The 21272-nt window shown below is 43.7% G+C and overlaps 1 protein-coding gene across 13 annotated transcripts in view; it reads left to right on the forward strand.

Annotated features, from left to right (window-relative positions):
- Positions 1-8023: 8023 nt before the first annotated feature.
- SYTL2 (synaptotagmin like 2) overlaps positions 8024-21272 on the forward strand; it is a 104716-nt gene continuing 91467 nt past the window's right edge. For 12 of the 13 annotated variants that reach the window (XR_003791374.1, XR_003791375.1, XR_003791376.1 and 9 more), the window contains exon 1: positions 8024-8164. The gene's annotated coding sequence lies outside the window, so the exon portion shown is untranslated. The remainder of the gene's footprint in view (positions 8165-21272) is intronic. The other variant, XM_029207319.1, reaches the window with a different exon arrangement.

Here is a 21272-nt window from a genome sequence, read left to right on the forward strand (position 1 = left end):
TGCTACGCAACGGGAGAGGCCACAACAGTGAGAGGCCCGCGTACTGCAAAAAAAAAAAACAAAAAAAAAAGAGGACAAAACACTGTTACAAAAAAAAAAAAAAAAACGCTGATTCAGAGATTTTTCTGCAAACAAATAGGCACAATTTCCAGGGAAGTGTCTAGTGCTTCATACTTTTAAATCCTATAAGATCTATGGCTAGAGAATTGATATGAAAATTATGACTCTGGTAAACTTAAATGCTGATCTTCAGAGAATGATTACTTTAAATCATAAACTCTTAAAACATGGGATTTTGAGCAGGAAGACATCTTGGAATCTATGCAGCCTAACCTCTTAATTTAAGGACACTGAGGTTTGAGAGGTTAAAACCACACAGTGTGTTGTTAGTAGGATCCAGAAAGGAAGCCAAGTCTCCTGGCTTCTAATGCAGTGTCTTTTAATAAGTAAGAAATGTTCATTTGTAGATTACCACTTTCATGATCTTATTTTCACAATAGGCAGAGCTGGTATATTTATACTTCCCTATTTTATAAATGAAAAAACCTGAGATTTGGATTTGAAGAGACCTGCTCATTTCACATAACTCATAAAACCAGGACTAGATTCTGGGCCTTATGACCCCTGGTCCAGGGCTTTTTTATTATATCAGGCTGCCTGTGATGTCCAGTGTAATAAGCAAAGAAATAAACGAATATATTTTTGAAAGAGAATCAGCAGCAGACACTAATCTGGTTCATCTTTGAATTCCTCATAGCAATATACCATGTACATAATGTTCACTCAGTAAATAGTTGTAATATGAAATGAATATATGAATGAATGAATGAACAACTGAATAAACAAAGGATAGACAAGGATTATGTTTCATTTTAACCAGACATTCACTCAGTAAATATTTGTAATATGAAATGAATATATGAATGAATGAATGAACAACTGAGTAAACAAAGGATAGACCAGGATTATGTTTCATTTTAACCAGACATTCCATTCTTGAAATGTATGATTACTCAAGATCCCTCTGTACTTGAAAAGGAATAGGGGATAAAACCCCCAGTCAGTAGTAATGACAACATTTTGTAATTATTGTGCTTTGAATTCGAAAGCAGAGTATTAGACACAAAGGTAAGCTCTTTCAATATGTCTCTCCTATTTTGTACATAATAACTCAAAAGGCCCTCTCTGGACATGGCACAATGATGGGAAGGAGGTGAAGGGAGAACTTTCTACTGAGCCATCGGGAAATGAAGGTTACTCCCCTTCTCCCAGTGAAGAACTAAGGTAGCAAAAGTGACCCAGGCAACCTTGAGCAGCCTTGTCCAGTAGAAGGAGAATGAGAGCAACATATTATTTATTTATTTAATAAATAAATAAATAAATAAATAAATAAATAAAATTTAATTATTTATTTATTTATTGGCTGCGTTGGGTCTCTGTTGCTGTGCGTGGGCTTTCTCTAGTTGCGGCAAGCGGGGGCTACTCTTCGTTGCTGTGCGCGGGCTTCTCATTGTAGTGGCTTCTCTTTGCTGTGGAGCACGGGCTCTAAGTGTGCGGGCTCAGTAGTTGTGGCACACGGCGTTAGTTGCTTTGCGGCATGTGGGACCTTCCCAGACCAGGGACTGAACCCATGTTCCCTACATTGGCAGATGGATTCTTAACTACTGTGCCACCAGAGAAGTCCAACGTATTTAATTTAAAATTTTCTAGTAGCTACAGTAAAATAAAAGAAAACAGATGAAATTAATTTTGATAACATGTTTTATTTAATTCAATATGTCCAAAATATTATCTTTTCAACATCGAATCAACACAACAATTATTGATGGGATATTTTACTTTTTTGTTGTTTTTCTGAGATGTACTTGGGGTACATCTCACTCCAGACTAGCCACATTTCTAGTGCTTAGTAGCCATATGTGGCTAGTGGCTACCATTTTGGACAGCACAGGCCTAGCCACACAGGACATGGTGATTCTGTAAAAGGAAGGTGACAGTAATCACAACACAGAGGAAGTAGTCTCCTAAGGAGCACTTGAGGAAGTTACCCTGCTTTAGTCCAATCATGTAACCCAAACCACTGCTGTTTGAAGGGAGATTCTACTACCTCATGTTTGGCTCTTCAGCCCTGGGCAAGTACCTTAACCTTCATATAACTTAGTTTCTCATCTGTTGTCACTTGGAGCTGCTCAGATGATTACATAGGTAAAAGCATTTAGTCAATACCTGGCAGGTAGGAAGTACTGGATTAGTAGTAGCTATAAAAATCTACTAGGATCCCACCTTATCACACAAACCTTAACCTCATTTTAGAGTTTTATTAAAAGGTTAGTAGGGCTCCCTACAGATTGCTGTCGTCTCTTTCGCAGCAAGTGGAAAGGGGCTCTTAGGTAAGGTGAATTGGAAAAAAAAAAAAAAAAAGTAAAGAAACAAAAATGGTCATGAGTTGCATTATGACTAGATTTCTTCTATTAGAGGGAATCATATTAATAAAATAAGATGGTGTTCTACTTTTTTAAAGTTGTGGTAAAATGTACATAACATAAAATCTGTAATGGAGCAGGACCCTATGGGGCCTTCCCAGGACAGACCCCTCCCCCATATCCTCTGCTGTAGTTCCTCTCTGACTCCCCAGATAATAGTATCTCATGCATATTTCCTGAGTTTTTCATTTGCTAAAAACCACCACCATGTGGAAGAAATTAACTACTTGACGATCATGAGCACGCAGCCCCCAGACCTGCTGGTGACTAAGGATTGATCACCATCAACCAGAGAATTGTGCAGGAGTGGATCACATACCCTTTGGGATGACTCTCTCTCACCTGGCCTTTAAAAATGCTTTGCTGAAATGCTTCAGGGAGTTCGGGGGGGTTTTGGGCACGAGCCCTGCAATAATCCCTTCTCTGCTCCAAACTCCAACTTTTTGGTTTGTTTGGCCTCACTGTGTGTTGGGCACACAAACTTGTGTTTGGTAACAAATCTACCATTTTAACCATTTGTAACTGTACAGTTCTATGGCATTAAGTGCATTCACACTGTTCTATAACCATCACCATCATTCATTTCCAGAACTTTTTCAACATCCTGCAATGAAACTCTGTATCCAATAACTTCCTATTACCCCCTTCCCCAGTCCCTGGTAAACACTAGCCTACTTTCTGTCTTTTTGTGTTTGACTGTTTTAGGTATTTCATATAAATGGAGATCTTTATTATTTTATTTTTAAAATAAATTTATTTATTTTTGGCTGCGTTAGGTCTTTGTTGCTGCACACGGGCTTTCTCTAGTTGCGGCGAGTGGGGGCTACTCTTCGTTGTGGTGCGTGGGCTTCTCATTGGGTGGCTTTTCTTATCGTGGAGCACAGGCTCTAGGCGCACAGGCTTCAGTAGTTGTGGCACACGGGCTCAGTAGTTGTGGCTCGCGAGCTCTAGAGTGCAGGCTTAGTAGTTGTGGCACGTGGGCTTAGTTGCTCCACAGCATGTAGGATCTTCCTGGACCAGGGATCAAACTTCTGTCTCCTGCCTTGGTAGGTGGATTCTTAACCACTGTGCCACCAGTGAAGTCCCTGGAGGTCTTTATTTTTTGAAGTAACATGTTATTTCTTTAAACATTAAAGTAAGAAAATTTGTTCTTATGTATAGAGTAAACCAAGAAATGTTTTTAAAGAATAATTGATGTTGGAATGCATGTTGATATGTGCAGATGAAAGGCACTGAAGTAACAAATTATGACTATTACACATACATATCTGAGGGAGATGATCACCATGAAGGTTTTTCTTTACTTTTTAAAAGGAACTCTATGAAAATATATGCACATGAATGTAAATTAAGACGTCTGCATAAGACCATTGCTCATAAATGTCATAAATAATTAAAATGTTCATGAATATCAGAAATCTCTCTGGTTTACAGATCCTTGGGTTCCAACCTTGGCTGTGTCACTAGTGTGCCATTTGGCCTAAGCTTAGGACCTGATTCTCTCAAGTCCCTCCTGTCTTCATCTGTAAAATGCAGATACTAATAGCTGCCCTTCCTACATCATAGGGTTGATGTGAAGATCAAACAAGATAATCAGAGTGAAAGAGCTTTGAAAATACAAAGCCCTGTAGAAATGCAAGGCATTATTAAAGACTGTGGAGAGATTGCTAACACAATTTGATTCAAGGCCAAAGTTTTGTACTTCCAAAAGTTAAAAAGATATTCAGCATTTGCAAATTATTTAGAAAACCAAATTCCTGCTGTGGCGACCCAGTACTATGACTGAATTATATGCTAAATGCTGTACATTTGATACCTACTGCTTGCTATAAGTCCCATAACCACATTACTGCACTAGATGTAATTGTACAGCATTTTGCAATATCTTCCATTTTTGGTGGGTAAGAGGTTATAAATCAACATAGCTTAAAGACAAACTCATGTCTTCACTAGAAGATCTGGTTTTTAATTTCTTTTACTTTTCCATGGTGGCAACAGTGCTGCTCTCTGTAACATGTCTACTATGAGATGCAATTTAACAAGCATTAATTAAATGTCTATGGTGTACAGTCATTTGGGGTAGAGATGGGGTTGAGGGAAGGGTGGAGGTCATGAGAAGAAACACAAAGCAAAAAGGGGTCCTTGAATTGGGGGAGATTTAAAACTGGTGGGGAGTGGCATATCCTGTGACAACTGACTATAAAGGCACAATGAAATCAATGCCAAGAAAAGGCTTAAGGGGCTTCCCTGGTGGCGCAGTGGTTAAGAATCTGCCTGCCAATGCAGGGGACACGGGTTCGAGCCCTGGTCTGGGAAGATCCCACATCTGAGGAGCAACTAAGCCCGTGAGCCACAACTACTGAGCCTGTACTCTATAGCCAGCGAGCCACAACTACTGAGCCCGTGAGCCACAACTACTGAAGCCTGCGTGCATAGAGCCTGAGCTCCACAGCAAGAGAAGCCACCGCAAAGAGAAGCCTGCGCACCGCAATGAAGGGTGGCCCCTGCTCGCTACAACTAGAGAAAGCCCACACGCAGCAACAAAGACCCAACGCAGCTAATAAATAAATAATAAATTATTTTTTAAAAAAGAAAAGACTTAAGTAATACATCAGGCGGGTTGGAGATGTTCAAAGGATTGATTCATTCAACTAGGAGAGCAGAACCTTGTGAGATTTGTCCCTGGTCCTGATGCCTGAGAAGGATTCCTTGGGTCAGAAATAGAGGTGAAGATGTCCTGAGCCTGCAGGGCCCACACCTAGCCTATCCCGTAAATATTTACCCGCTAACTGGCTGATAAAACTAAACAACTTGGCAATGTGCCTGTGACTCTACAAAGTAACAGCTGGGTGGTGTTAGGGGTTAAATCCCAGATTCTCATTTGAAAGCAAGCGCCTTTGGAATTCCACCATCTCAGGAGGCCAGTTCAGAGGGCAGTCATACACACCTCTACAAACAATACTTCATTTTATTTCAGTTCCATAGAGTTGCAAGAATTTAATTTTTGTTCAAACGGAGGCTCCAAATTTAAATAACCCACGCGCAGCTGGAAAACTCTCCAGGCCTAAGTTCCACCTGCTTGTTTCTAAGCTAACTTCTGCTTGTGTCCCAGTCAGTTTTCACAGATCCAGCAACAACCTTTATGTTTGAGTTTAGTTTTGGGGGGAGGGATTACACTTCCCCTTCCAATTCATTACTGTTAGATTACTTTTCCCTTTCCCCAAAGTATAAGAACTCTCTTCTAACCATACTATTATCATACTATTAGCTAACATTTATTGAGATCTTACCTTGGGCCAGGCAGTGTGCTATGCGTATTACAGCATCTCCCTTACACAGGACAGGTAATATTACTATTTCTATTTAATTGCAGAGAAACAGAGGCTTAAAGAGGTTATGTAACTTTTCCAAAGTCACCTGGCTAGTTTAGTGATGGAGTCCAGTGGAATCAGGACACGCACATATAACCACTGCACTGTATTATCCCTACCCACTTGTCTTTCTCTTCAATATCAACAGAGAATTCTGTGAAACTTAAGTGTCACTTGTATGCAAACCATTTTGAAGGGTGGCAATCTGTAGGTTAAGAGGAACAAGCCGCTCCTGACTTGCTAGGATCATGTTAACTAAGATTTATTCAGCACTCTCTATGTGCAAGACACTCTGCTAAACACAGGCACTTTCTCATTTTAACCTTCACAGTAGCCTTAGAGAGGGGCATGATTATCATCTCTTTAACAGATGAACAAACTGAGGCACAGAGAGGTTAAGCAACTGAGCTCAGGTCCTCTTAGAAAGTGGTGGGGACAGTATTTGAACCTTGGCCGTTTGATGTCAGAGCTCTAGCTTTTAAGCTCTGAGCGATATGGCCACTTCGGATGAGTTGAGGGTCCCTGACAAGACCCTACTTCAGAATTTCTCCCCCACTTGCCTGCCCCAGAACTTGAAGTGAGAAGCCTTAGATCCTCCTTTGCAGTTGGGAGTTGCTGTTTGTTTGCTGGAGAGGAGTGACACTGGGAGTAGTGAGCATCGGTTTCCCTCAAAGCCCTGTACCAGGTGATGCAAGGCAACGATGGCGGGGGAGCGGGAAGGGCAAGACCCAGTGCCTGCCCTCCAGGCTGGAGAGGAGCAGGAAGGAGATAAACAAGGCAGGTGCAATCGACACTGAAACTGAGGTACCAAAAGCAAATGAAGTCATGCCACTCCTTTGCTTAAAATCATTCATCAGCAGTCATCCCCAAGAGGATGATGACAGACAGCCTGCTTCCCTCAGCAAGACAGGCACAGCTACTCCTCCTGCATCTGTCTGTCTTCCTTCTTAGCTTCATCTCTGCCCCCCCTGTCACTCACTCTGTGCAATAGCCAGGCATATGACAGGCATCTTCATGTCCTCTTTGCGTCCACCTGACCTAAGTTATAGCGCTCCTTCAAGACTTATCTTGGTCGCACTTGTATTCAAGCTTTTACTGCTCTCCTCTCCCCAGTGTATGCGACTCTATAACACTTTGTACACCTATTATAGCAGTTATTACCCTAAATTGAAATCGTTTACAAATTTGTCTCTTCAAAGGCTTAAACCTCTTTTGCACCCGGAGTGCTCACTCAGCACGGGGGACACACTAGGCTCTCAAAGCTAGGGTGAAAGCCAAAATACGCACATTAACCCGATGCAAGGATTCCTAGGTCGATTAGCAGTCCTGCACCCAGCGCTAAACGAAGACACTTGGGGATCAGCACTTGTAAGTTCGGGAGAAGAAAGATCTTTGGAAGGACCCAAGGCAGACCTGGGCTACACTCCACTGGATGTTCAACAGTAACTGGGGAGATGATGAGGAAGCAGAAGGCCTTAAAGTTCACCAATTTCGGAAATCTGCCGGGTCTGGCTCCACCATCGGTAACTTTTTTTTCAGCTGGCCCTGGTACAATATTTTATTTATATGCGTGCCTGCCTTTCCACCAGCCAGCACCTTCCAGCAGTTTACCAGTCCTCACTCCGCACCCATTGGGTGGCTCAGGCCGTACACATCACCCTCACCGTTTATCCAGGTATTATTGTATTAGATATTTTAAAATCATCAGCTCGTTTAATCCTCTCAACAACCTGTGAGATATTTTTGTTTATTTTTCTCGTGAGGAAACTGACGTCCGGGGTGCTGAAAGCACCTTGTTCCGTACCACTGCGCGCCTCTTTCCACTGCGCCGGGGCTGACCCCGCTCTCTGAGTGGAAGAGGTCCCGGCGCTCCACGCTCTCGGGCTCCAAGGACCCCTAAAGCAGAGTGGTCAAAAAATGTATTGCATTCTTTATCTGCACAGTGAAAAAGTTGTTTCGGGGTAAAAGTTGTTGAGAAGGAAGCCAAGATGGGGAGCTAAGGGGAAGAGAAGAAACAGGAGGGGGGCGGGGAGGAGTGGGAGAAGGACCCGAGAGAGGGCTGGAGTCCAAGGGAGCTGAGGCCGGGGCGGGGCGGGGCGCGGGGGCGGGCCGGGCGCGGGCGCAGAGCTATTGGCCCGTGCGTCGGGGAGTGGCCCCTGAGCGCCCGCACGCCGCTCAACGGGGAGCCCGCACGCGCCTCCCGTCGCTGACAGCGGCGGCGGCACCTGGACCGCAGGGCGAGCGAGCCGGCGAGAGCCGCCAGCACCCCGCCGGGGGAGAGGAGGCTCGCAGCGCCCAGTCCGGAGGAAGGTAACGCGCCGCACCGCGCTCGGGGTTGCGGGGTTTGCTCCAACCGGCCGGGGTCTGCGGCCAAGAGGACGAGGGAGGCGGCGAAATGCTGTCAGCGCGCCCGGCTCTAGCCTCGACTAATCTGCCCACTCGCTGTGTTACCTCGGGCAACTTTCTTTCCCTCTCTGGGTCTGTGTTTCCTCCTCCGTTAAATGAGGGAGTTGGTGTTGAATGATGATGCTTTTCTGGTCTTCTGAGTTCTAAAACGTGAACTTCGTTTTGACACCCGGCAAGCGCCCTTTCTCAATTTCGCACTCACGAAAGAGCCGGCTCCGCTGCCCAGGGGGCGGTCTCCAGGAAGCCGAGGTGCTTGGGTAGGCGGCGGTTCCGTGGGCTGTCGCGTTTCCTGGGGCTTTCGAGGACTGAGCCTGGGCTTGGGACTGGCTGCTGGGTGGCCCTGACTACGGAGTAACTGTCCCTAGATTGCTCAGGTGGAGTAAGGTAGGGCGTTAGGACCTATCTGCAGGCGGGGGGTTGGGAAGGGGGAGTTGGGTGCCGATGATTTCTACCTGGAAAATAAGCAGATTTGTTTTGGAGTTCTCCTACACCCAGACCTTGTCCCGTGGTGAGTTATAAATTACAGGAATGAGATTTATTATCTTTCAAAGTAGAAAACCAACTGCTTCAGCAGCTAGGACATAGGGCTCTCCCAGCATGTAGGAAGTGGGCCTCTCTCTCTGCAGCCATCCTCCTCCCTCTTCCTTTTCCTCCCTCCTCCCTTTATAAATCCCCTTTGACTTTGAGGGGCTCCACTTCCTGCCTGAATGAAAAGTCCTCATTTTCGTGGAGTGCTGGTTTGTGACCAGCAGCCTCCAGGGCTTTGGGTTCTGGGTTGAGATGGAAGCCTAGATAAGAACAGACTATGAATCATACTGTCAGCCTCTACCATGCAAGGATGTGCAGAGGAAGCCCCATGGGGTTTCAGACAGACAGACAGACAGACAGAAAGACAACACTGGAAGGTGGGATGGATGCCAACTGCTGTTCAGCTTCCTGTCCCCTTCTTGGCAGCCATTCTCAGCTAGGCAGCCAACTGTCAGAGGAGGGTGCTTGAAAGGAGCAGAGGACTTTGGTGGGTTCTATGGAAGGTCTCCAGCAATTCTCTCCCTTCTCTTTCCCTCAGCCCTTAGTGTGGGATCCAGGTGAAAGTAGACTCCAGGGTCCATCAAGAGCAGCGGAGGAGGGGGGCAGGGCAGTGGCAATATTGACTTTTTTGGGGGGCACTTATGGGCCAGACACTCTTCTTTGCATGTAACACGTCCTTAGTTCTCACAAAGCCACGTGAGGGCTGGTATCCTGATATTTACCCCATTTTACAAATGAGAAACTGAGGCTCAGAAAGATGGCTTCCCTTAGTCACATAGCTAGTAAGTGGCAGAGCTGGGATTCAAATCCAATCTCTCTGACTCTAAAACCTGTGTTCTTTTCCCTTTTTTGGTGCTCCTTGAGTAAGGGCAAGTTGGAATAGTGACAGCAAAAATGATTGTTATTGAGTTCTCACGAGGTGACAGACTCCATTCAAAGCACTCTAGAGGTGTTATGTCATTTATGGTGCAGGCGTTTCAGTCATTCCGGTGGGCATCAGTGATGCCTTAGCCTCTCTCAAGCAGCAGTCCCGTTCCAGAACGCCTGCCTGATCCCACCCAGCTGCTGGTGAGTGGGTTGGGTGAGGGCCCTGTTTGCTTTATCCTAGAGGTGGTTTGAGGGCTCATGAAAGATTGATTGTCCACAGCTGATCCGTTAGACCTGACCGTTGGCTTGTGAATGATCCCACTGTCCCCTAAGAGGCCTTTCTCAGGCTTCGCTCAATAAACATTTGTGGAATGAATGAATTAGCACCTTGTGCAGAGTGGTCTGCTGTCCTGAAGAAATGTGAGGCGGCCCCTGGGGCAGCCTGGGCCCTCACCATCCTCAGAACCCAGGATGCCAGGCCAGAGAGCTCTCCCCCTCGGGCAAGGAAGGTAGGGTGAACTGTGCCCCTGTGGGCTTAACAGATTTCCCTGATAATGTGTTGGCTGCCACCTGTTTTATAAAGGAGTTTTTAAAGATAGTAGATGAAGACAAATTTGACTTTTGAAAAAAGTTAAAAGGAAAAGTGACTTAGTTTTAATCAGGTTTCTGCTCTCTCAAAAAGCGGGGGAAATAAGATGGTACTATTTGCCTTAGGGCTTCCCAAACTTCTCCATTAGAAGAGTCTCTAATAGCAAAAGAAGCCTGACAAGTGCTCCTGGGGGTTGGGTTATAGTTCAGATTGGCCCCAGCGAGCATGGAAATTGTTTTAAGGATTTATGCAGGTTTTTTCATTTGATTCCATATGTCTGTCAAATTTAGTTTTTCTGATAAATATTTATATATAGTTTTCTTCCCCAAAATATTTGTGTAAAATTGGTGTCCTGGCATATTGCTTTATATTTTTGCAGGGCTGAGAGTACCCAAATGGAGAAACAGGGCAAAGGTTCTGGTCTGGGAGCTTTAAGTATTGTTTGCATTTTCTAGTCACTTGGTTCATAGTGATAGAGCTTCCCAGCCTCCTGTGGTGATAACCTCTTTTCCCATTTTTCAGAGTGAAGAACATATTTAAAAAATAAAAACAATTATTGTTTTCCCTCCCCCCAGACTTATTAAGATATAAATGACATTGCATAAGTCTAGGGTGTACACATGATGATTTCATACATGCATACATGTATACATCACTACTATTTTTCTTGTAGCAACTTTCAAGTATGTAATACATACTATAGTCACCATGCTGTATATTAGATCCTAAGAATTTAATCATCTTATAACTGGAAATCTGTTTGCTTTGACCAAGATCTCCCTATTTCCCCCACTCCCCAGCCTTTGGCAATCATCGTTTTACTCTCTGTTTCTATGAGTTTAGCTTTTGTAAGATTCCACGTGTAAGTGATATCATTATTGTTTGTTTTCTTATTACCAAAACTATACCTATTTGTTGTAGAAAAAGATAAAATACAGATTAGCATTAATAATAATACATCTGTACTCAGAAACAACTAATGCAAAACTTGGGATACAGCCTTCCAAATCTTTTCTCTGTATCTGTACGTTAAAAAGAAAAAGAACAAATGAATATAACCCTTACTTTTGATTGTATTATTGTCAGGGCTAAGAACCATCTCAGGCTGCTTTTGAAAGACTGTTGAGAGTAAATCATGAATAATTAAAGACATCATAAAGGTTAATCCTGTTTGTGAACCCCAAAGTTCACGCCCTATAGTTCCCCTGTGTCATTTAGTTTCCAGCAGAAAGAAGTGCCCGCAGTGGGGCTGCTACTGAAGTTACGGGGTCAAGTTGTGCTCCTTGTTAAAGTGACTCAAGTATCTTAAATGTCTCAGATGTAACAAAAAGGGTTGTTGATGTGCAAAACGTGAGCAGAAAGTTCTAAAGCTAAATAGCACAGTGAGGAGGAGAGAGCCTTAGATAAGGTCCTTGCTCCAACATTGCATTTTAGTACCTGTGTGACTTTGGGTAGCTTCTGTGAACCAGTTTTCCCTTCCGTAAATTGGAAATAATGACACCTACTTGATTTTTCTCCACCGAAGTCACTAGGAGGACCAAGTGGCAGGTGTTATTGTTTGTTACTTGAAGCGCATGTCAGTGTGTATGCAATTAAAAAAAAATTTAAAGGTAGAATAAAACAAAAACATTGTCGGTCTTTATAAAAATGCTGAAATCTAACTCCTGGGCTTAACGTTAGTAGGACTTAATTATGATGCAGATGCTCTGTTGGATCCCTACTCTGTTTTCTTCAAAGAATATAGGATTCCTACGTGGCTGGCGTCTCACTGATCTTCATCACAATCCTGAAGCGAAGAAAAGGACAGAAAATAGTCCCATTTCACAGAATAAAAAGGCTTGCCATTCAAGGGAGCTGTTCCTTTGCACAGGGAGTCCCAGAGCTCCTGAGGGCTGTCTCTAGCTGCCTAAATCAAGGCAGAAGCATGCTGGGAGGAAGCAGTGAGAGCAGCTGGAAAGGTGATGATGTACCCCCTGGCGGCACTCACCCAGCTCGGAGCAGCTCTGCGGAGAGGAATGGGCCCTGTATTGGGAGGCAGGTGGCTTGGCTTCTACTCCTGTCTCACAGATAGGCTGTGAGCTCTGGGTTTAGTCATGTCCTCTCCCAGAGCCTTGTTTTGTTTTTTTTTTTTTTAATCTATAGAGGGAGTTGGACCAGATGAAGTTCTTTCCAGTCTTAAAAATCTATGATTCTGGGTTATTTTTCATTCACATTTGCCCACATAAAAGTTTGGTAGAGCATCTAAATGAATCAGGTGTCAGAAAATGTTCCCACTTCCTGTTGCTTTCAGTGCGCCCTCATTATTTTCTAAGGGTCTCCCCAGCTGACTGCCCTCATGCAGAACACATGATCCATAGATCATTGAGAGGAGAGTTGTTTCTGTTCATCTATTTGTTACTGTTAATCTAGAACATCCTCAGATTGTAGGAGGGAGAACTGCTTTGAGGCAACTTTTGGGAAGGTAGGTTGACGGAAGCATAATGAAAGCAGGTTATTTATGTTAATAAGGCTGTGTGTGTCACAAAGTACTCGCTTCTGAAATCACTAACTACAGTACTTTTCTTTAGTGCTCACTGGGTATTGGTCCTGTGCTGGGACCCTTGCAGAACGTGAGAGAGCACACTCTAGAGTGGTTTAGAACCATAGGCTAGGACGAGGGAGGGAGAGAGGAGACCGGAGAGAGGAGAGAGCGCCAGGTGTGGCTGGAACACCTTGGAGATGAAAAGGCAAATTTGGGAAAAGACTGAGGCTCTAAGGGCTTGGAATCTCTGGTTTAATTCTGCATCCAATTGCCTGGCACTCAATGGGAACTTAGTATTTTCAATGAATTAATAAATGACCAAATGGAAGAATGAATGAATCACTCTTCTGAAATGAAGTCTATGCTGAAATGTGGTGTAATGATCCTCAGGTGGTTGCAGTGACTTTACATATGTGAAGCACTTACCACTTACAAACACATGTTGCTATGCATTATCCCTCAAAATGATGATAGAGATTAAAGAAAGCCAAAATAAAAGCATTTCCTAATGTCATACTTTCCAGATATTTTGCAGCAACTAGTAGAACAGATTTGGCTTGCTCTTTATAGATAAGTCTTCTTTCTATAAATGCATCAAGAAATATTTGAGAGGGGGGTATAAGACCTAGTAAACAATTCCACAAGTTCGCATTGTGAGTTAGAGGGAGAAGGAAAGGCATTGCTGAACTTCTGAGTGAATAGACATTCTTTTTTCCCTCGTAGAGCATTGTTTTACTGTAACTCCGGGTGTAACTGACACCATCAGCTTCTGATTAGACAGATGTGTTTTGTGCTGCCATTACTCACGGCCACAGGCGCCTGGTCTCTCCTGCCACTGGCTGAGTCAGTTGATTAAAACACAGGGCTCTGAGGCTGAGGGCATGGGCTGGATCCCAGGCCAAGCCAAGGCGCCCTGTCAAATCCATGCCTCAACCACTCTGCCCCCTCTGCCAGCCATCTGCGCTAGGAGGAAGACTGAACTCTGGCATGTTAGATTCTTTAGGTCAGAATCTTCACCACTGCTGGTTTTAGACTAATCATTTGAGTTTTAGAAATAAAGGGTCTGGCTCACAGACTTAGAAAATGAACTTATGGTTACCAGGGGCGAATGGTGAGGGGGACAGATAGACTGGGAGTTTGGGATTGACATACACACACTACTGTGTGTATATATATATACACATATATTTTTTTTAATTTAATTTAATTTAATTTATTTATTTTTTTGCATTACACAGGCCTCTCACTGTTGTGGCCCCTCCCGTTGCGGAGCACAGGCTCCGGATGGGCAGGCTCCGGACAGGCAGGCTCAGCAGCCATGGCTCACGGGCCCAGCCGCTCCATGGCACGTGGGATCTTCCCGGACCGGGGCACGAACCCGTGTTCCCTGCATCGGCAGGCGGACTCAACCACTGCGCCACCAGGGAAGCCCAACATGCACACACTGCTATATTTAAAATGGCTAACCAACAAGGACCTACTGTAGAGCACAGGGAACTCTGCTCAATATTCTGTAATAACCTAAATGGGAAAAGAATTTGAAAAAGAATTTGAAAAAAAAGACATAAAGGGTCTGGGTTTTCAGTTTAATTCTTTAATTCTTTATAGAATGGATTCTAGGGTTGTTTTAGGTCTGCCATCTTGGGACATGTTGAAGGGCGCCTCCTGAGACCTTGGTTGTCCCCCAAGTCTGCAACTATCACCATAGCATATCACTTCCTCAATGTGTCTGTAAAATGGGAAAGATCAGACCTGCCTCACAGTTTGTTCAGAGGATTAAATGAGGGCGTATATTTAATGGTCATATATTTAACGTGGGGGGCTGATGCCCAAAGGTGAAACCAGGCTAAAAACTTGTCCCTTATCTTGAAGGCAGCAAGGAACTAATGGAAGTGTCTCAATATCGTGTGTGAAATAACTAGACTTTAGGACAGTAACACTGTCCAAAGCATGGAAGGTGGATTTGAGGTTGATCAAAGGCACGCTTGTTTGGACTTGTGGGAACAGATAAGATATTTTAAAGCTTTTGGTAAAAGGTACCTGTAGGAGCAGAGATGGTGCTGCTGTTTAATTCAAGACTTCTGGAGGAAGGTACACATGTGTTGGAAAATGGTGGCTCCATATACTAATTTATGGACTGGACCACATTGGGGATTAATTCCAAGATGATAACTATGCCTGCCTTGGAGTTAAGCATATTTACCACTTTTAATAAGGACCCAGGTGTCCTTCTGGCAAAAACGATTGAGGCTTGGACCCAGTAAGAATGTGTAAGGGCCGTATTTCCAGAATTGAAGTTCTGGGAATTGTTGAAACCCAGTATGTGCTGAATTTTTTTCGTGCTTTGCAGAATTTCTCATGCTCAGCAGGCACTGCTGCGGTTAGCAGTCTCTGAGTTTCCTGGCGGGGGAGGAGCAGGGAGGCGTGGGCCACAAAACTCTCATCTGTGGGCAAATCGCAAGAAACTGAGTGGCCCTTTTCCCCAAGCCGTCAGCGTCAGACACAAGTACACACAAGTGTGTGTTTGTATGTTTCTGGGCCTGTGTTTCTGTTTCCCTGAGTGTTGTCGGCTTTATCCAGACCAACGGGAAAACCTGACATATACCCGGAGTTCCTCAAGGAAGAGCCCCTGGGGAGATCAGCCTCCGTTGCTAGAGTTGCCTAAATGTGGAGAGGATCACCCGCTTCCCACATGAACTGGGTGGTGGCCCGAGCCAAGGGTGTGGAGGAGATGTGGCTCCACCTGTCAGAAGCTTCCGGGAACAGATGTTCGTGGAATGGAGCACAGGTGTTTGCTTGGTGTGTGAGGAACTGCGGATGGAGTGGACGTGCTCCCTTTTTCCCTTCTCTGGTAACCTTTCCCCATGATCACTCTGAGTCATCGGGAACTGAAGGCTAGTCTCAGGCTGACAGGTGGAACACAGGTTGCAAGATGTACCCTTTAACTTCATGGAGGCACCTCACCTTGGGCTTTTGGATGTGAGACCTTTGAACCTGTCTTCCTCACGTGCCAAGGCCCAGGTCCCTCTCAGTGGGTTAATCAAGCGGAAAAGGAATCCTTTGATAGATTCGGGTTTGGTCTCTCTCCTTTGAGACCACAGGCACCAAGACAGATGAGCTGTGGGTGGGAATGGTCAGCTCTTTGAAGGGTGTGTTTGTGTGCTTCACTCCCTATAGGTACAATGACCACATGTTTAAGTTTAGTTTGATATTTAAGTATAGTATGACTGGTTGATCTTTGGTGAAATTTTGTCGCTACTCTTTTTAAGCTATTATTAAACAGCAAACGTTTGTTGATAAAGGGGCAGCATGCTCTGGGGGGAAGAATATCAGACTTAGAGACAAGAGTTAGTTCATTCAATAAATACTCAGTGTTTACTGTGTGCCAGAAATTGTTTTAGGCTTGGAGTCCAGTGGGGAAAGCAGATGTCTATAATTACACATGGTGTGATGTTAATAGTCAGATATGAGTATAGAAGGAGGTGGGGTGGTGAGAGGGAAGAGGGAGCAAGTGCCAAGGGCTTCCTGGAAGAGGTGACACTTGAGAGGAGACTTGAGGGATGAATAGGGATCAGAAAGTTAAGAGGGGCAAGAAATAGTGTGGCGGGCACAGTTTCACATTCAAGGCAAGGTTGGCAGGAACTGAGGCCAGGGAGGTAGCGGGTGGGCGGAACATGGAGAGCTTTGTAAATCTCATTAAGGAGACTGGACTTTATAAACCCCTAACTTGTATTCTGCACTGTGTGAAAATTGGGCAAGTATTTCCTCTCTGAGTCTCAGTTTCCTTATTAGTAATATGGAGATGATAATGATTGCCTGGCTTTATCTCATGACATTATAGTGAGACTCAAGATAATAATAGTGGCCAACAATTACTGAACACTCACTATGTGCCAGACAGACTTTGCATTAAGCTCTTTACATGAATTAACTCATTGAATCCTCACCACAACTTTATGAGATAAGGTACTATTATTGAGCCCATTTAATAGATGGGAAATCAGAGGCATAGAAGTTAAGTAACTTGTCTCAGATCAGAAAGCTAATACATGGTGGAGTCAGGATCTGAACCGAGGCACTCTGGCCACAGAGCACTTCTCAGTAGTGTGTGTGTGTGTGTGTGTGTGTGTGTGCGTGCACGTGTGTGTGCATGCTTATGTTTATAATGCTATCTCTCTGTCAAGCTTAAGAGCCTAGTTATGTTTGCTTGAGGCAGAAGAAGTGCATAGCTCTTGACTTGCCGTGTGTAGTGTTTGGCTTCTCCTCTGCTACAGCTGAGCCTCTAAGCTGGCTTCCTCCACATTTGCCATTCAAGTCGCCACCTCCTTCCTGAGCACTGGTTCCTCATCTCCATTGGAGTTCTAGACACAGCCACTGAATTTTCTGCCCTGCTGTTAGTTTTTACCTTTAACCTGGCTGCCCTTCCAGGCACTTCTGGTTGAATGCACTAATCCTGCAATTGACTTAAGAACTTTGAGTCTTGTTTGATTCCTGCATCTCCTGAGGAGCATTGTTAGTTACTGCTTCCTTCTCAATGTTGTTCCCAGATGACATTTATATTTCACCTCTTTGCACCTTCTAGCTCTCTGCGGCTTTTGTGACATCTATGGCAAAAGCCCTGGTCCTTTTGATTATAGTGACTCCTCTCATTCATGCTAAAGTAACATGTTTAGAAAAGTAAAAAAACTCACAGACTCCCCCATTACCCACTGCATGAAACACAATCTCCTTAGTTTGACATTTGAGACCTGTGTTTTAGGTTCATATCTTCCACTATCCCCTTCTATGAACTCAGTCTTCCATTCAAACTGTATTCCCCTTTCCCTATAGCAGCCTCTGTGCATTGTTTACATAGCTTCCTGTCTGTGCCTGGAACGATACTTTTTTTTTTTTTAAGATGTTGGGGGTAGGAGTTTACTTATTTATTTATTTATTTTTGCTGTGTTGGGTCTTCGTTTCTGTGCGAGGGCTTTCTCTAGTTGTGGCAAGCGGGGGCCGCTCTTCATCGCGGTACGCGGGCCTCTCACTGTCGCGGCCTCTCTTGTTGCGGAGCACAGGCTCCAGACGCGCAGGCTCAGTAGTTGTGGCTCACAGGCCTAGTTGCTCCGCGGCATGTGGGATCCTCCCAGACCAGGGCTCGAACCCGTGTCCCCTGCATTAGCAGGCAGATTCTCAACCACTGCGCCACCAGGGAAACCCTGGAACGGTACTTTTATTCCCCTTCTTGAGCTCTTCCCTGCCCTGCCACTTACTCTCAAAATCTTACCTGTTCTTAAAACTGCAGCTCTGTGGTAATTCTTATCAAAACCTTCCTGGTTCATCACAGCAGGAAGTTTCCTCTCCCTTCTCTAACTGGTTTAGTGTTTGGCTTATACCTCTTTTATGGTCATCATCGCATACCACCTTGTGTTAATGCTCTTTGTGTACTCATCTTATCGTCTCTATTGGTCTGAAATTTCTTAGAGGGCAGGCACTTACTGTTATTTCCTTATTGTCTGGAGCCCAGCAGGCTGACACAGTACAAATGTGCTGAATGAATATATTTTGAAGCACTGAGTTATATTCACTATCTTTTTTTTTTAATATACGAATTTCAACATGTCAATTAGCTATAAGAATTTAGTGGTCATAGGGCAGTTATTAATTAGATATTTGGGTTTTTGTTTTGTGTGTGCGGGAAGGGATTAACATAGTGAGCCTGAGACTGTTTGTCCTTAGAAATGCCTGCTTGCAAGGTTGGTCCTTGACTGGTATCTGAACTTGGATTGCAGAAGGGTTCCCACCACTCTAAGTAATACCAGTAGCTCACTGCATCTAAACTGTGCAAACAATGCAGTTTATGTTCAGCACCTGCTTTCCTTCTGGGAGTCTGGAATTTGGGTACATGCCAGGCAGGGGGTATCTACATGACCAGTCCCCAGTAAAAACCCCTGGACGCTTACTCTCTAATGAGCTTCCATGGTTGTTAACATTTCACACATGTTGTCACAACTTGTGTGTATGACTCAGCTGAGATAGGCCTCTTCGAAGCCCATGCCTGGTTTTCCCCAGACTTCACCCCATCTACCTCTTTTCCTTGCTGATTTTGCTTTGTATTCATCACTGTAATAAATCACGGCTGTATGATTGTATGCTGTCCTATGAGTCCTCCCACTGAACCATCAGAAATCTGGGGCTGGTCTTGGGGATCCACTCAACACACCATGAAATGCCACAAATGCAGACCCAATCCTTTTTGTTTCTTTTTTCTTTTAGCTAAGACTTCAGAGTTATTAAAGTTTTGGAGAGGTTATTGGTCCTCACATAAGAGAAGAACCCAGTTCTTAAGACTGTATGCATATGGGCATGTGAATGAACATAATGCTCTGTGAGATAAAGCTGAAGCCTTCTTGACTGCTCTCTGTAAAATTTGGGTGAGAAAGAGCTATTGGAGGAGGCTTGGTTGGATTTTTCATAACATCTCAAGTACTGTCAGAGTCCTAAAAATATTAGTTATCAGAACTAGGCTCTTAGAAAAACTAGGGGCAGTATTAGCCTGGGATCCACGCATTTTTATTATTCCTCTAAATCAGGAGTTGAGTTCCTTGGGACATTTTTCCTGCCTGAAAATAAGGGGTGGGCAGGAGGGCATCCATAATGTTGAGATTCTATTGTGTCGGACATCAGCTAGGTATTTAACATGAATCATTTCCTTTAGTCCTCACAAAGGTCCTCAAATGTAGGAATTTTAAGCTGTACAAATATAGTTAAGGAAAATGAAACTTAGAAGAAGTGAAATACTTGTCAAGAGTCGCACAGCTAGTGAGTGCTAACCCTGGAATTCAAGCCTAGGTCCAAACTCCCAAGTCAGTGCTTTTTTTTTTCCCCATTGTGCTGCCTGAACACAATGGTGTGACTTCATAAAATAATTAATAATCAATCACTATATCAGCTCTTTTGCAAGTGGCTAAGACTTACCTGGGCCTCAGTAAATGTTAAGTTTTCAGAAGTTTTATCTTCTGGTGCCTAGCTGGAAGGTTTAGAGAAGGAGGAAGTTTCCCTGGCAATGGTGGCTCCTGTGCATGCCCTAGGCTTGTGTATTGCCTTTCCAGGGTCCTGGCTCTATTCACAGGGCCCAGGAGTGTGCTGCAGTCCATGAGTGGGTGGAAGCAGGAATGGCCTGCTCTGTCATTTTGTCAGTTTCAGAGCAAGTGTGCCTGAAATCTTTCTTCCTGATAATATTGGATAAAGCTTGTCTGGGAACAATCTGCTTTATGAAATTTGAAAGTAAATGGAGAGTTGTGTTTTTTTTAAAGAACAGAACTATAAGGAGGAAAATAGAAATAGGTGATTTGGGGTGCCCTCTTCTATTCTTATTAGTTTCATCCTAGGAAATGCTTTTATACCACATTGCTTTTAGATGATAAGCATATTTCAGTAAGGAAACAAGGCCTTGGGCTCCACAGAGTACAGTGGGAAGTGCTGGGTGTGAGCAAATAAATTTAGCATCCGGTCCAGGGCCTAGCACAGACTAGGTACACAATGAACATTTGTTGAATAAATGCAACTGGGGGTAAGTGTCTTACCTCTTTTGCTGCCCAAAGGACAGAGTAACTTGGGCCCCAGTTCCCATTAGTGTGCTCCTGCTGAGGAAGGGAAGATTCACTTTTTTTAGATGAGATGTTGAACCTGGGGCCAGGCCATCATCATTTCAGAGAATGAAATGCAAATGGTTTCTCCTTGGTGGGATGAGATTTTATTTGTGATGCTGAGAATAGATGTAGTGGTGGAGGTCGTAATAATAAGAGCTATGCCAACACTTGCTATTTTCTGTTTTTTTTTTTCTTTCATAGTAGCCATCCTAATGGACGTGAGATGGTATCTCATTGCAGTTTTGATTTGCATTTCCCTAGTGATTAGTGATGTCAGGTATCTTTTCATGTGCTTATTGGACATTTGTATATCTTCTTTGGAGAAACATCAAGTCTTCTGCCCATTTTTAATTGGGTGGATTTTTTGTTGAGTTTTAGGAGTTCTCTATAACTTTTGGATGTTAATTCTTTATCAGATATATGTGATTTTCAAATTTTTTTCATTCTGTGGGGTGCCTTTTTACTCTGTTGATAGTGTTTTGATGCACAAAACTTTAAAATTTTCATGAATTCCAATTTATTTTTTTCTTTTGCTGCCTGTGCCTTTGGTGTCATAGTCGAGAAGTCACTGCCAAATCCAATGTCATGAAGCTTTTGCCCTATGTTTTCTTCTAAGAATTGTATGTTTTAGGTCTTATATTTAGGTCTTTGATCCATTTTAAGTTAATTTTTGTATATGGTGTTAGGTAAAGGGCCAACTTCATTATTTTACATGTGGATATCCAGTTTTATCAGCATTATTTATTGAAAAGACTGTCCTTTTTCCATTGAGTGGTCTTGGCACCCTTGTCAAAAATCATTTGAGGCAACCTAGGCATTTTGAAAGGCCATCTAGTTCTTGCTATTTCTTTGCTTTATTTATTAAAAGAATAGTAC

This window comes from Monodon monoceros, unplaced genomic scaffold (genome assembly GCF_005190385.1).
Source record: "Monodon monoceros isolate NGI ecotype Baffin Bay Population unplaced genomic scaffold, NGI_Narwhal_1 Super_Scaffold_7, whole genome shotgun sequence".
Taxonomy (NCBI): Eukaryota; Metazoa; Chordata; class Mammalia; order Artiodactyla; family Monodontidae; genus Monodon; species Monodon monoceros.